Genomic DNA, 13,629 nt, shown 5'->3' with positions numbered 1-13,629 from the left:
CAAGCCGAGAAGTCTGCCGCTAAACATAACGCCGACAAAAAAAGGCGCTACGACCATAAGGTCAAACATCGGCAGATTCGTCCTGAAGAAGCTATGCTGCTCCGCAATTTGGGAGTCCCGGGAAAGCATATGCTAGCCGGCCGTTGGAGAGATGGCGTATACGAAGTTGAGTCACAGATGCCAGGCCTCCCGGTCTACTGCTTAAAAGATGTGGATGGGCGAATAAAGATATGGCACTGAAATCACCTACTTCCCATCCCACAAGTGGGAGATGATGAACCTGAAATACTGGCGACACCCTTGGATGGTGAGCCGAATCCATCAGAGGTTGGTCAAGAAACTGTAAATAATAACACCAACTCTGATCACCCTGAAGACTTTGAAGACCCTATGGAAGGACCCTCTCAAAGGGACACAAGGGGCATCTCCCGGAGGAGCCACAGGTAAAGAGCCCCGTAAACAAACACTTACACCGGTGGCTCCAGCGAGTCAGCCCCTGGATCCACAAAACCTGTGCTTTGTGCCAGAAAGAGACTGTTCAGAGGCATTATTACCCCCAATGGGAGAGGCAGAGCCTCAGGACTATGCCTGTTACTCCCCCGAGGGAGTTGCTGCAGAACAGCTCCGACAGAGCCAAAGACACAGGCATCCCCCAACTAGGATGACCTACGATCAAATTGGGGCACCCCATTATGAGGCTCAGCAGTTGGCTCACAATAAAGTGATATCTATAATTGCTATGTTTACCGAACTGCACAATTTAATGTGATAAGTTGTATATATATATTTGCATTTTTATTGTGTAACTGTTGTATATAGTTTGGTATATGTCACACTGTCCCAAGCAAGGTCGTTCTGGTTTTTCCAGGGGGAGTGTGTACCGCAGTCCAATTGGGCTCCCCGTGTCTCCCCTACCCCCGCGGCGGTGTCCGGCGGGTGTCGGGAATGTGCGGGGTGGCTGGTGAGGCGAGGTGGTCGTCGGGAGCTCCCAGCGCACCCGGCTAGCGGGTCGCCTTCTTGAATTGTGCACGCAGGCGCGGGAGTCACGCATGTGCAGGAGGTGCACCGTGACAGCCATTACAGCAAGCGAAACGCCCGCAGCGCCAATAGTAAGGAGGTTCCGTTGGGACTACAACACCCAGCAGCCACTGGGGCTGCTAACCAGGGGGCGCAGACGGCCAATAGGGAAGCAGAGATCTCCTGGCAGTAAATAGATACATTTGGCGCGCTGAGGGAGTCAGTGCTGGGACAAGATAGGGGTAGGAGGTATGTGCTGGGGTCTGTGACTCATGCACTAGGCCAGAATCACCCCCGTAGGCCCCAGCTAGACCCCGACTCCCCTCAACTTGTGGTTGCTGCAGGGACCGGCCCATAGGATAGGGACACGGCCCTTTAGAACCAAGTACAGTGAGGGCCACAGCCAGGATGCGGCAGCATCCTGGTTCTTGGTGGTCTGGGACCAGATCACTCTTGAAGGGACTGTCGCTGAGGTGGCCATCTCACATAGAGACCCATCCCCGCAAGACTGGATGCTCCGGAAGTTGCCAAGCACAGTTGGGTCCGTGAACCCCATCGCACGACACAGCGCACCTGGGTGTGGACACACCCAGCAGGTACCTTCACCAAAGTGCACCAACACACTCAGTACAGTGGCAGCGGTGATCACACATAGAGGGTGGGGGCTTTATCCTTGTGGACATTAGGGTGGTTGGGTGCCCAAGGGCCTCTTAAGGTACTGTGGGAACTATGTACAAGGGTGTGGGACCTTGGTGGGTGGTTACGGCCATTTCCGGATGGTGGGTAGCTGTAACCAGTAGCAATTTCATGTATCTAGTAAACTGTTCTTTGATGTTATACCAAGTGTGGTTACTGTGTAATCGTATATGCCTATATATGTATATGGATCCTGTAACGGGCAAATCCACATAGTAGGATCTGTTACAGGTGGAGGCGCTGACGAAGATTGTTCCAGAATACAACCCAGGCTCCCTGCAGCGGAGGCTCAGAACTCCTGTGAGCCACAGGTATTGCACCACACGTACACCGTAGACATATATCTCACAGTGGGTGGGGATACATGTGCTACATTACATTAACAGAATATATATATTTTTTATTACAGTATACATAGCTACATTTCTATAAAAACAGTAATTGCAGTGATATGGCATGATGATACTTTTATAGTACTGAAGAATACTGCATGGGAGCTTCTCGGACATAACAACATTTTAACTCAATGGAAAATACTGTATATATAATTTTTTATATAATATCTATATTTATATAATTATTAGATACATATACTATATGTGTATATATAATAAGAATATTGTAGTTCCACTATTTACTGAAATTTAAAAGAATGCATTATAATAAATCTGAGAGTCTGTGCTTAGAGCTTATTTACAGGAGGTCAGAAGTGGCCTCCTGGACGCACACTCAACTTGATTATCTCACCTTTTGTTAAGGAACCTGAAAACTGGAAAAAATAAATTATTATACTGTAATACTATCCCCTGGGATTACTGATCTGTAGGAATGACTCACTGATTGCTGAAGGATTATCTCTAAATGGTTGACAAATCATTAGCGGACGATACTTCTGTTTATAGAAACTGACACCTTATCCTGATCCTACAGAAACCTGAATCTGGAAGAGCAAAAAAAAACAAAAAAACATTTAGGGGCCTATTATAGTAGCCTTCATAAAATGTCTCACATGGCATGTTACGCCACAAGTTTTGTTAGTGTAGTTATCACAGTATTCAGAAAGACCTGTGATAGCAAAATGCCCCAAACTGTCGAGTAGCAACGATGTGATATTCGCCTTTCCCAAAAGTTCTCTCCTGTGGACCTGTAGCAATCTGGCCCAGTTGCACAGAGAGCTGCACAGAGAACGCCGCATCTCCCTGAACATATCTCACAAGAGATCACACAGTTTTAATATTAATACAAATTTTAATACTAGTGTACGTGAGCAGGGTGTCTCCAGGGCAGATTGCGTTGATTTCAGGTCAGGAGACCCCCTGCTTATTCTAAATTATTCTAACACCAAAACCGCAAAAGTATAAAAATTATGTTACACCAAAATACTAAAATACAATTAAATAAACACCTAACCAACAAAACAAATCAAGAAATAAAACCGCTAACCAATCCTAAAATATACTAAAATCAAGCCATCCAAATACCAAACAATTTAGTGAAAACAATAAACAGAAATAGAAAAGGTAACAATCAATTGAAAATAAGCATTTGCCCAAAAATTGCATTGCCTGTCACTATATTTATCTGTACCCTAGCACAGAATAATACATTAGCAGTCAATGGGCAATCAAAATCATTAAAAGAATAAAATACAATTAAAAAAAACTGAAAAAAGACAAGTACATACATTCAATATTTCTCTTACCTTTAGAAGCCTTGGCCCTCCGAATACCGGCGTATCAGGAAGTTTATAACCCGCAACGTCATCCACTGCAATCCGACTCCATCCTCCTTGAACATCAGCATCAGGTACTAAAATCGTATTTCTTTCATCTTCTTTTACCTTCTTCTAGCTTCTTCTGTCATTCTTTTCTTCTTTTCTTCCATCTTCTTTAGTTGAAATCCATTCCCCATGATAAATCCAGCAACGAAAGTTGCCTCATCCTCTTCTTGAGCTAAAATGAGACAGAACAGGCCTTACTGTATATAGGGCCTGTGAATCACATTTTATGGTCAGAGGGTACAGCTCCAATCCGATTGGACGCTGTATCATGTGACTGGCTTTTAATTTTTTTTTTAAGGATGTGACATCATCTCCAAGGGAGGTATGTCACTTCCTTAAAACCACATGGCTGATATCACATGGTATTAAAGCCAATGGGATTGAAGAAAATCCTATTGGTTCCTGTACCTTATAATATGTTCCATTAGTTTTAAAGGATGTTTTATCATCATCCCTTAAAGTGTCATGATTTTACATAGATATGCTCCACAGGACATGAACCTGTGCCTGCAAAATGTCTCTGTAAAGCGCTACGTAAAACTAGCAGCGCTATACAAGAACATGCTATTATTATTATGTCAATCAGATTTCACTGGGAATAAGAAAAGGAGGACAAATGTATCTATACTATGGGTACCCTAACACCAAGAGGCCTAAACGAAGGCTTCGTGTAGTCAGCCTTTTTGTAAATCAGCCAAGAGTACCAAATATAGAGAATGTGACTTACATTTGATCCACATGGTCTTGCATAGTGGATAGAATATGAGGTGCAGACACCCTGGACTGTATGTCAGCAACAGTTTATAATATCTAAGGTATAGTGACCCCTATTCTATAGATTAGGACCCCTACCCTCATACAGTAGATCATGTCCAAAAAACCTAGGAATGTGACCAAAATGTCACTAAATACATACCTATTCAAATATATGCATGCATGATACAAACGAACATCTGCACAGTAAATATACTGGAATAGAGTGGATTGAGAATGCAGAATGTACAAAAAATGTAAATAACTACCTGTGTACTGAGGGTGGTGATATCACAGAAGAACTGACCTAAAAGAGAGAGACAATGAATTAAATATACATACTGTAAACATCTAAAATATTGTAACAAATCTCACAACATCAAAGATCTGTGTATATTCTAGGGTCATGACTGCAATAAATGTTACACTTCGGAGAAATATACTTAATAGAATGGGATACCAGTCAAAACTAAACATTGCGACAATAATTGTATCCAATAATTATAGTCAGGCTAAGACATAATCCCAAAACATTAACTATGTCCTCAGATTCATAAAAACTGCTGCTATCTATAACACATATAAATGGTATACAGATGGACTATCATTAAACCACACTCCAATGGTCCAATTAAGAGCAGAAATGCGAACCAATAAAATGCCTAAATATTTATTGAGGCAAGTGTATGTCTTTGGTAAAACAATCAGAATTATATACTATCTAACAGATATTTAATACGTTTTTAAAAATAAAGATTAACCCCCTTTTTTAATAATTGTTTTCTCTGTATATCGCTCTTTTCATGCACGATTACAAAATAACTTAATTGGGATAATATATTTCACAGCATTGAGCCACGAAGAGCAGTCATAACAACATAAATACATAAATATGCAGAGAAAGCAGGGATCCGCCCACCCCCGAATAAGTTCTCATTGAACGAAATTTGCAGCATATATGTCACTAGCATGACTGAGACGCAGGACTCACTGAGAGACAGGCAACGTGGGGAATGTTCGGTATAGAAATTTACAATTGCTATTCTCAGTAATAACTTGATGTGGACCCCCAGAGGTAGCCACTAGTCCTAGACAGTGTAGGCATTTATATTGTGAGATAAACGCTACAGATGCAGTGGTCGTTATTCGAACAACTCTCAAAATGGATTTCGAGATTTGTCCGTGATCCTCACTAGTTTTGCCGGGGCAGACTATAATGGCCCATCGGTTAAACACAGCAGGGGTCCCTGCTGTTTGAGTCCTACCGGGGTCTGCCGGTCTGTAATAGACTGAATCAGTCACTCTAACTGCGCGCCTCTCACAGGTGATCGCGGGGGGTTAATTTAATTTTAAACATTACAGTAATGTAGCAGGGGGTCTCCGGAGCTGAACCGCATTGATTTCAAGTCTGTGGACCCCCTACTTCCCGAGATATAGGCCCCGTTATGGGGCACCGATATCTTCCATGCATGGAAATGTCTCGCATCACGTGATCGGGACATTTCCATGCATAGGAGATACCGGAACCCCATAACGGGGCCTGTATCTCGGGAAGCGTGAAGTCCACAGACCTGAAACCTATGCAGTTCTGCTCTGGAGACCCCCTGCTCACATACACGAGTGTTTAAATTAAAATATGTAGTAAGCACCAATACACAACCCACCACATGCCCCCACATACTGTAAATCCAAATTTTTTTTTTATAGACATGATTAATACCACAGGTCAGCAGGGGTCCCCGGGTGGTCCCCATGGGTGTCCAACGGCCCCACAGTGCACCCCGGGGGGTTCCCCTGGGTTTCTGGGGGCCCTCTGGTGGTCCCCGCTAGGCTCCGTGGCCTCCATGTGGTCCCCGCAGGTGTCTGTGTGTCCCAACGGGGTCCATGGGTGGTCCCCACTGGTGTCTGGGGGTTCCCGGGTTGTCCCCATGGGTGTCTGGGGGCCCTCGGGTTGTTCCTTTAGGTGTCTGGGGGCCCTTGGGTGGTTCCCCTGGCTCCCCAGGGCCCCCCCAGCTTTGGGGCCGCTAGTTCCTTCCCGCAGGTGTCCGTGGGTCCTCAGGTGGTCCCCATTGGTCCCCTCTGGCCTGCAGTATCATTCCTGTACATACAAATATAAGCATGGCCTACTGTACATTACAATAAATACACCTCATGTGCCCCCACAAAAAAACAATATTTATTTTTATTGACAAAGGATTAATACCACAGGCCGGCGGGGGTACCCGGTGGTTGCCAAGGGTGTCCAGGCCCCACAGTGAACCCCGGGGGTTCCCACGGGTGTCTCATGGCCCTCGAGTGGTCTCCGCTAGGCCTCCAGGTGGTCCACGGGTGGTCTCTGCGGGTTTCTGGGAGTCCTCAGGTGGTCCCTGTGGGTGTCTGTGGGTCCTCAGATGGTCCCCGTTGGTCCCCGCTGGCCTGCAGTACCATTCCTGTATTTAAAAAAAATAAATATGGCCACATTTCAATAAATACACCTCCACCAAACACATACAGTTAAGTAATGGGCAAAATAACTATTATCCAGATATGTATAATAGATCATTTGCCCATTATTAAACACAACATTAGCCAGGCAGCATAAATAAAGTAAATAAAAACAGTTCCACTTAACCCTGGCAATATGAAGGGCGTCCTCGTCAGCATACTGCAGGTCCATGTCCTCCGTTGCCAGAAAGCATACATACAGTAATAAATACAATCTAATGTCTCCTAACCCCTTAATCACCTTAGCGGTTAATAACTGCTATAGTAATTAAGGGGTTAACCCACCCTGTCCCCCTACACACCCGGGAGGCCTAACCACCCACCCCAGACCAACTATACCCACCCTGTACCCATTGATTGTTTTAATAGTACATCATACCCATATAATATTGGCATGATAAGCTACTTTAGCAGTCAATGACCATCCTAATACAAAAGCATGAATGTCCAAAATACACAATAATAAAACCTATACAACCAGCATCTAAACCCTCAAACTGTAAAATTAAAAGCAATAGGCAATCGATAACTTACCTAAATAAAACCACTAGCCAACCAATCAATTTAAGATATAAAACTGCTACCAATCAATTACCTAAATAAAACCACTAGCCAACCAATCTATTAAAGAAATAAAACCACTAGCCAATCAATTAAATAAATCACATCACTTGCCCAAAAAAATAATGTAATAGCTAAAAGCACTAACCAACACAACAATTAATTAATACAACCCCTAGACAACACGAATTTAAACCATTTGCCAACAAAATACATCAATAAATAAAAACGCAAAACAATCTGGAAAAAAAATCAAGTCATCACAATTCAAAACAATTTAATCTAAACAATAAAAATACATAGAAAATATAACAGTGAAAAGAAGAAATGCATTTGCCAACAAACACATTGGCTATTACTGTATTCATCTGTACCTTAAACAGTCAATGGGCAATGAAAAATATAAAAAAAGAAAAATCCAATGAAAAAACCTGTAAAAATAAAAGTACATACATTCAATATTGATATTACCTTTAGAAGCGATGGCCCTCCGAATCTCAGGGAATCAGCAAGCTCTCGTTCGGTGACGTCACAAAGACAATCCAACGCCATCCACGGTGAAGATCAGGAACAGGTAAAAAAAATTCTTCTTTCTTCCATTTTGTATCACCTTCTTTCTTCATCTGTGACTATTTCTTTCTTTTCTTTATCTTCTGATGAAGCCGTGATTTGATTGGGCGAAACGCGTAGAGTGGTAGGATCCCTCTATCTTTGAGCACGAAAGCAAGCTGAGCAAGGAGGAGACGCACTGCCGATCACCAGCCTACCACAGAAGCTGAGATAGTGACGTCATTCCCGGGTGACACGAGGACACAAGGCCAGTGGTTAACATCATCTGGTTGAAAACTAACCCCAGGATTTCTATCAGGGACCGGACGGACGTCCAATGGAGGCGGGGTGTTGAGCAGTGTGACGTCCAGTCTCTAATACACTCGTCAGTGTGATGTGCCTTTTTATTGTTGCATTTTTGTAAGTGCATTTTTTATACTTTATATATAAACATTTTATACCATATTGATCTGTGCTATGGAGCTATTAATCTCTTATTAATGAGGTACACTCTTATGACACCACTGGGAGACACAGTTTGTCCTGACATCCAGACTACAGATTGCCACAGTTTATGTGCTGAAAACCACTTCTATCTTGTGAGTAGGCAGAACATAGAGCCAAGTTACAGACCTGATATCTGCCCACCATCATAATACACCTACAATTAGAATTGTGTGTTGTTGTCTCTCCTTTTTTATTTGCTCCCCCTGGATTGTGAGAAAATATTCCTGCGTTTGGGACCAGTGAAGACAGGCCCCACCAGAGGGTCTGAGCAGGGAGTTTCAACTGTTATATATTTGTATTTGCACAAGTTATAATTTATTTTATTCACATCTCTGTATTTTACAGGGTTAAATATACCATCACTTTAAGAATAGTGATCGCTCCTTGTTGTTTTTTGCGCCTTATTTGATCATCTTCACTCGCACATAATTCTTTCTTTGACATTGCATTCTCCATATAGATTGGAGAATGCAGACTGCTTTATTCTGGCTATTTAGCAGACGAGTTTTCATTCCTCTTTAGGCAGCCTGTATGGTTAGCTTTGCAGATCATTTGCACAGATACATTTCTCTTTCCAACCTTGCTTGGACAAGAGCTTTGTAGTACTTCTGAGTTACTCTGCTGCTTTCTCCCTTTTTAAGAAGTTTAGCTCATCAGCAAGAGAATCCTGTTTCTGGAGCTTGCTCTGAGAATTCTTCATTATATTTTGGAGCTCTGCAGATTTCTTCGCTCGGGCCACAGCTATTGCCTCAGTTTCTGGACCTTATTGTGCTCCCTCTTGTACCGTGTCACCTGGCCTTTAATCTTGGCCTCTAGCAATGCTCTGGTGATGCTCAGGGTAGCTTTCAGTTTCTCATGCTGCTTGGCGGGGACAAACTGGGTAATCAGACATTCCTGCAGCACTGTACTTCTTTAGCAGCCTGCAGATTTTCTTCATGTAGAGATCGCTGCTTCTCTTTGGCAATCTGTAGGTGCGTACGCAGACCTTGCAATTGGTTCTGTATAAGGTGCTCGGCTTGTGTGTGTTGCTCCAATGCTTCCAACTTTTGATATTCAAATAGTTTCATCATTTTTTCTAGCTCATGAAGCTTTTCATTCTTTTCATTGACGTTGTCAGTCAAATCAGAATTTTCTTCTTTCAACCTTGTATTTTCTCTTTTTACAGTCTCTGTAATATTCAGGGCCTCCTCTTTCCATTTACGCACTTTTGAGTTGAGACTTCAAGTCTCCTGGTGTGTGACTTCTATCTCTAAGTTGAGGGTGTGAAGCTCCTTCTGAGAAAATTTAAGATCCATACTAAGACTGTAGACAGCTTTTTGAGAGATATTCAGCTCCTCAGCAAGACTGTGAAGTTCTTTATTAGAGACTTCCAGTTCTGTGCGGCAACTGCTGATCTCTTGGTGTGAGGGATCCAGTGCTATGCTGAGAGTATGAACTTTGTTTTGTGATATGTCCACCGCTGTCTGGCTACTGTTGATCTCCTGTTGTGAGGCATTCAGTTCTCTGCAGAGAGTATGAACCTCATTCTGATAGACTTCACACTCTCTATGGCAGGCCTGCACAACACGCAGCCCGCGGGCCGCACCTGCACCTGCACTCACTGTGCGGCCCGCGGCAGCTTTCCGCTCTCCCCCTCCCTCCCGAGTTCGCTCTCCGGTTCACCCACGAGACCCCTCTCGTGTTCCCCCACGAGACCCCTCTCCCCGATGAGCTCGCTCTGTCCCCTCCCCGATGAGCCCGCTCTCCCCCCTCCCCGATGAGCCCGCTCACCCCCCTCCCTGATGAGCCCACTCAGAGAACTGCAGGGCAGCAGCGCGCTCTAGCATTGAGGCACTGGTCATTGGAGGTGCAGGGGGGGATCATTGGAGGTGCAGGGGGTCATTGGAGGTGCAGGGGTGGGTCATTGGAGGTGCGGGAGGGGGGGTCATTGGAGGTGAAGGGGGGGGTCATTGGAGGTGCAAGGGGGGGTCATTGTAGGTGCAGGGGGGGTCATTGTAGGTGCAGGGGGTCATTGGAGGTGCAGGGGTGGGTCATTGGAGGTGTGGGAGGGGGGGTCATTGGAGGTGAAGGGGGGGTCATTGGAGGTGCAGGGGGGGTCATTGGAGGTGCAGGGGGGGTCATTGGAGCTGCAGGGGGGGTCATTGGAGGTGAAGGGGGGGTGGTCATTGGAGGTGCAGGGGGGGTCATTGGAGGTGCAGGGGGGTCATTGGAGGTGTAGGGGGGGGTCATTGGAGGTGCAGGGGGGGTCATTGGAGGTGCAGGGGGGGGTCATTGGAGGTGCAGGGGGGGTCATTGGAGGTGTAGGGGGGTCATTGGAGGTGCAGGAGGGGTCATTGGAGGTGCAGGGGGGGTCATTGGAGGTGCAGGGGTGCAGGAGGGGGTCATTGGAGGTGCAGGGGTGCAGGGGGGGGGGTCATTGGAGGTGCGGGGGGGGTCATTGGAGGTGCAGGGGAGGGTGATTGGAGGTTCAGGGGAGGGTGATTGGAGGTGCAGGGGAGGGTGATTGGAGGTTTAGGGGTGGGTGATTGGAGGTTTAGGGGTGGGTGATTGGAGGTTTGGGGGGGGGGGTGATTGGAGGTGCAGGGGGGTGATTGGAGGTGCAGGGGAAGGTGATTGGAGGTGCAGGGGAGGGTGATTGGAGGTGCAGGGGAGGGTGATTGAAGGTGCCGGGGTGGGTGATTGGAGGTGCAGGGGTGGGTGATTGGAGGTGCAGGGGTGGGTGATTGGAGGTGTAGGAGGGTGATTGGAGGTGCAGGGGGGGGTGATTGGAGATGCAGGGGAGGGTGATTGGAGTTGCAGGGGAGGGTGATTGGAGGTGCAGAGGGGGTGATTGGAGGTGCAGAGGAAGTGATTGGAGGTGCGGAGGGGGTGATTGGAGGTGTAGGGGGGTTTATTGGAGGTGCAGGGGAGGGTCATTGGAGGTGCAGGGGGGTGATTGGAGGTGCAGGGTAGTGATTGGAGGTGCAGGGGAGAGAGATATGAGGTGCAAGGGGGGAGAATGATGTGAGGTGCAGGGGGGAGAGTGATGGGAGGTGCAGGGGGGAGAGGGATGTGAGGCCCAGGGGGTGGAGAGTGATGTGAGGTGCAGGGGGGAGAGTGATGTGAGGTGCAGGGGGGGAGAGTGATGGTAGGTGCAGGGGGGAGAGTTATGTGAGTTGCAGGGGGGGAGAGGGATGGGAGGTGCGGGGGGGAGAGTGATGTGAGGTGCAGGGGGGAGAGTGATGGGAGGTGCCAGGGGGGAGAGTGATGGGAGGTGCAGGGGGGAGAGTGATGTGAGGTGCAGGGGGGAGAGTGATGTGAGGTGCAGGGGGGAGAATGATGTGAGGTGCAGGGGGGGAGAATGATGTGAGGTGCAGGGGGGAGAATGATGGGAGGTGCAGGGGGGGAGAGTGATGGGAGATGCAGGGGGGAGAGTGATGGTAGGTGCAGGGGGGAGAGTGATGGGAGGTGCAGGGGGGGAGAATGATGTAAGGTGCAGGGGGGGAGAATGATGTGAGGTGCAGGGGGGAGAGAGATGTGAGGTGCAGGGGGGAGAAGGATGTGAGGTGCAGGGGGGGTTGGATGTGTGTAGTGTGCAGGGGGGTGTTGTGTGTTTGATGTGGAGAGGGAGTAATATGTGTGTGGGTGAGGGGGAGAGATGGGGGTATGAGAGATAGATGGGGAGTATCGCAAATGTTGATAGTGAGGGGTTCTGGGGGAGAGATGATGATGATGATGATGATGATGATGATGATGATGATGATGATGATGATGATGATGATGATGATGATGATGATGATGATGATGATGATGATGATGATGATGATGATGATGATGGGTGCTGGGGGAGATATGAGGATGATGATGAAGGGTGCTGGGGGACATATATGAGGATGACGATGATGAGAGGTACTGGAGGGGAGATGATGATGATGATGATGATGATGATGATGATGATGATGATGATGATGATGATGATGATGATGATGATGATGATGATGATGATGATGATGATTTTACCCATGCGGCCCAAATCTTTTTTCCTTGGAGCAGTTCGGTCCTTCTCACTTTACGAGTTGTGCAGGCCTGCTCTATGGCAATTGTGAAACTCTTGCTGAGAGACTGTTATCTATTTCAGTGTTTCATCATACTTCTGTTTCAGATTAGCAATCATTCACAAAGGAAAAGGGGAGTGGACTGGGCGCTTCTAAAGTGATGAAAAAGTGATAATGAATAAATGTAATAAAATGCAAAGTGCAAAGTGAATAAACTTTAAATACGTGATCAACCAATGTCTTTCACCAACCAATAGTGAAGAAATAATAATGTGTAGCCCTGGTCTTATTTTGCCTCCAGAGACCCCCTCTGTAGCGTGCCGAGCGATCGCGGGTGCCGCCGGAGGCAGCGACGGACCCGTTGGCATGCCGAGAAGGTGGGGGCCGGAGCAGGGAGCGCATCGAGGCTCTGCGGCGCAGCCGGCTAGCAGGGGCCGCCATTGTGTCTGCTCGCAGTTGCGCAGTGTAGTCACGCACGTGCTGTACAGTGCCAGGAGTGCCGGCAGCAATGTTAAGGTTGGCGTGAGGTCGCACATGTGTAGAACCACTGCGGTAGCCATTACAGGATCGCGCAGGCGCAGTAAGGGTAGCGCACACGGTCCCAATGCTAAAGAGGTCCTGAGTGGACTACAATTCCCAGCAGCCTCTGGGGATTGCCCTTTCACCCACATCACGTGCAGCCAGACAGCAAATAAGGTTTTGCAGCTTCTCCTGTGGAGGAAGGCTACAATGTTGCGGGGACCACGTTTGGCAGTTGGAGCTTGGAGCAGGAAGGGGAAGTAAGGGTGTAGGGAGCAAGTGGCTCCTACACCAGGCAAGGTAGATCCCCAGGCTCCAGGCAGGCCCCAATCCCCACTAGGGTAGTGGGTAGGTACTGAGGGACGGCCCCTAAGGTAGGGACCCTGCCCTTAGGTGTGAGTGTGTGTGCAGTCTTGTCAGTGTCACGGCTGTCAGTGCTGTGAGCGCTGACAAGAAGGACACAGGGCTGAGTGCAGTGTAGCTGCAGGTATAGTTAGTGCAGTGTAGGTGCAGTCACAGTGTGAGCACAGTGCGGTTGCTGCAGGTACAGTTAGTGCAGTGGGTTACTGCAGGTATTAGGGAGAAGTTAGTGTGAGGGGATCCGGGAGGTGAAGGGAGAGGTAGTGTGGGTGCAGGGGATCAGTGACCCGCCTGCATGGGACAGTTATTCCCCGCAGGCCCTAGGAGTATTCCCTGAAGTCACCGTAGGTTGCTGTGCTGCAGGGATGC

The sequence above is a fragment of the Ascaphus truei genome, chromosome 4, assembly GCF_040206685.1.
Source record: "Ascaphus truei isolate aAscTru1 chromosome 4, aAscTru1.hap1, whole genome shotgun sequence".
NCBI lineage: Eukaryota > Metazoa > Chordata > Amphibia > Anura > Ascaphidae > Ascaphus > Ascaphus truei.
This window is presented reverse-complemented; position numbering follows the sequence as displayed.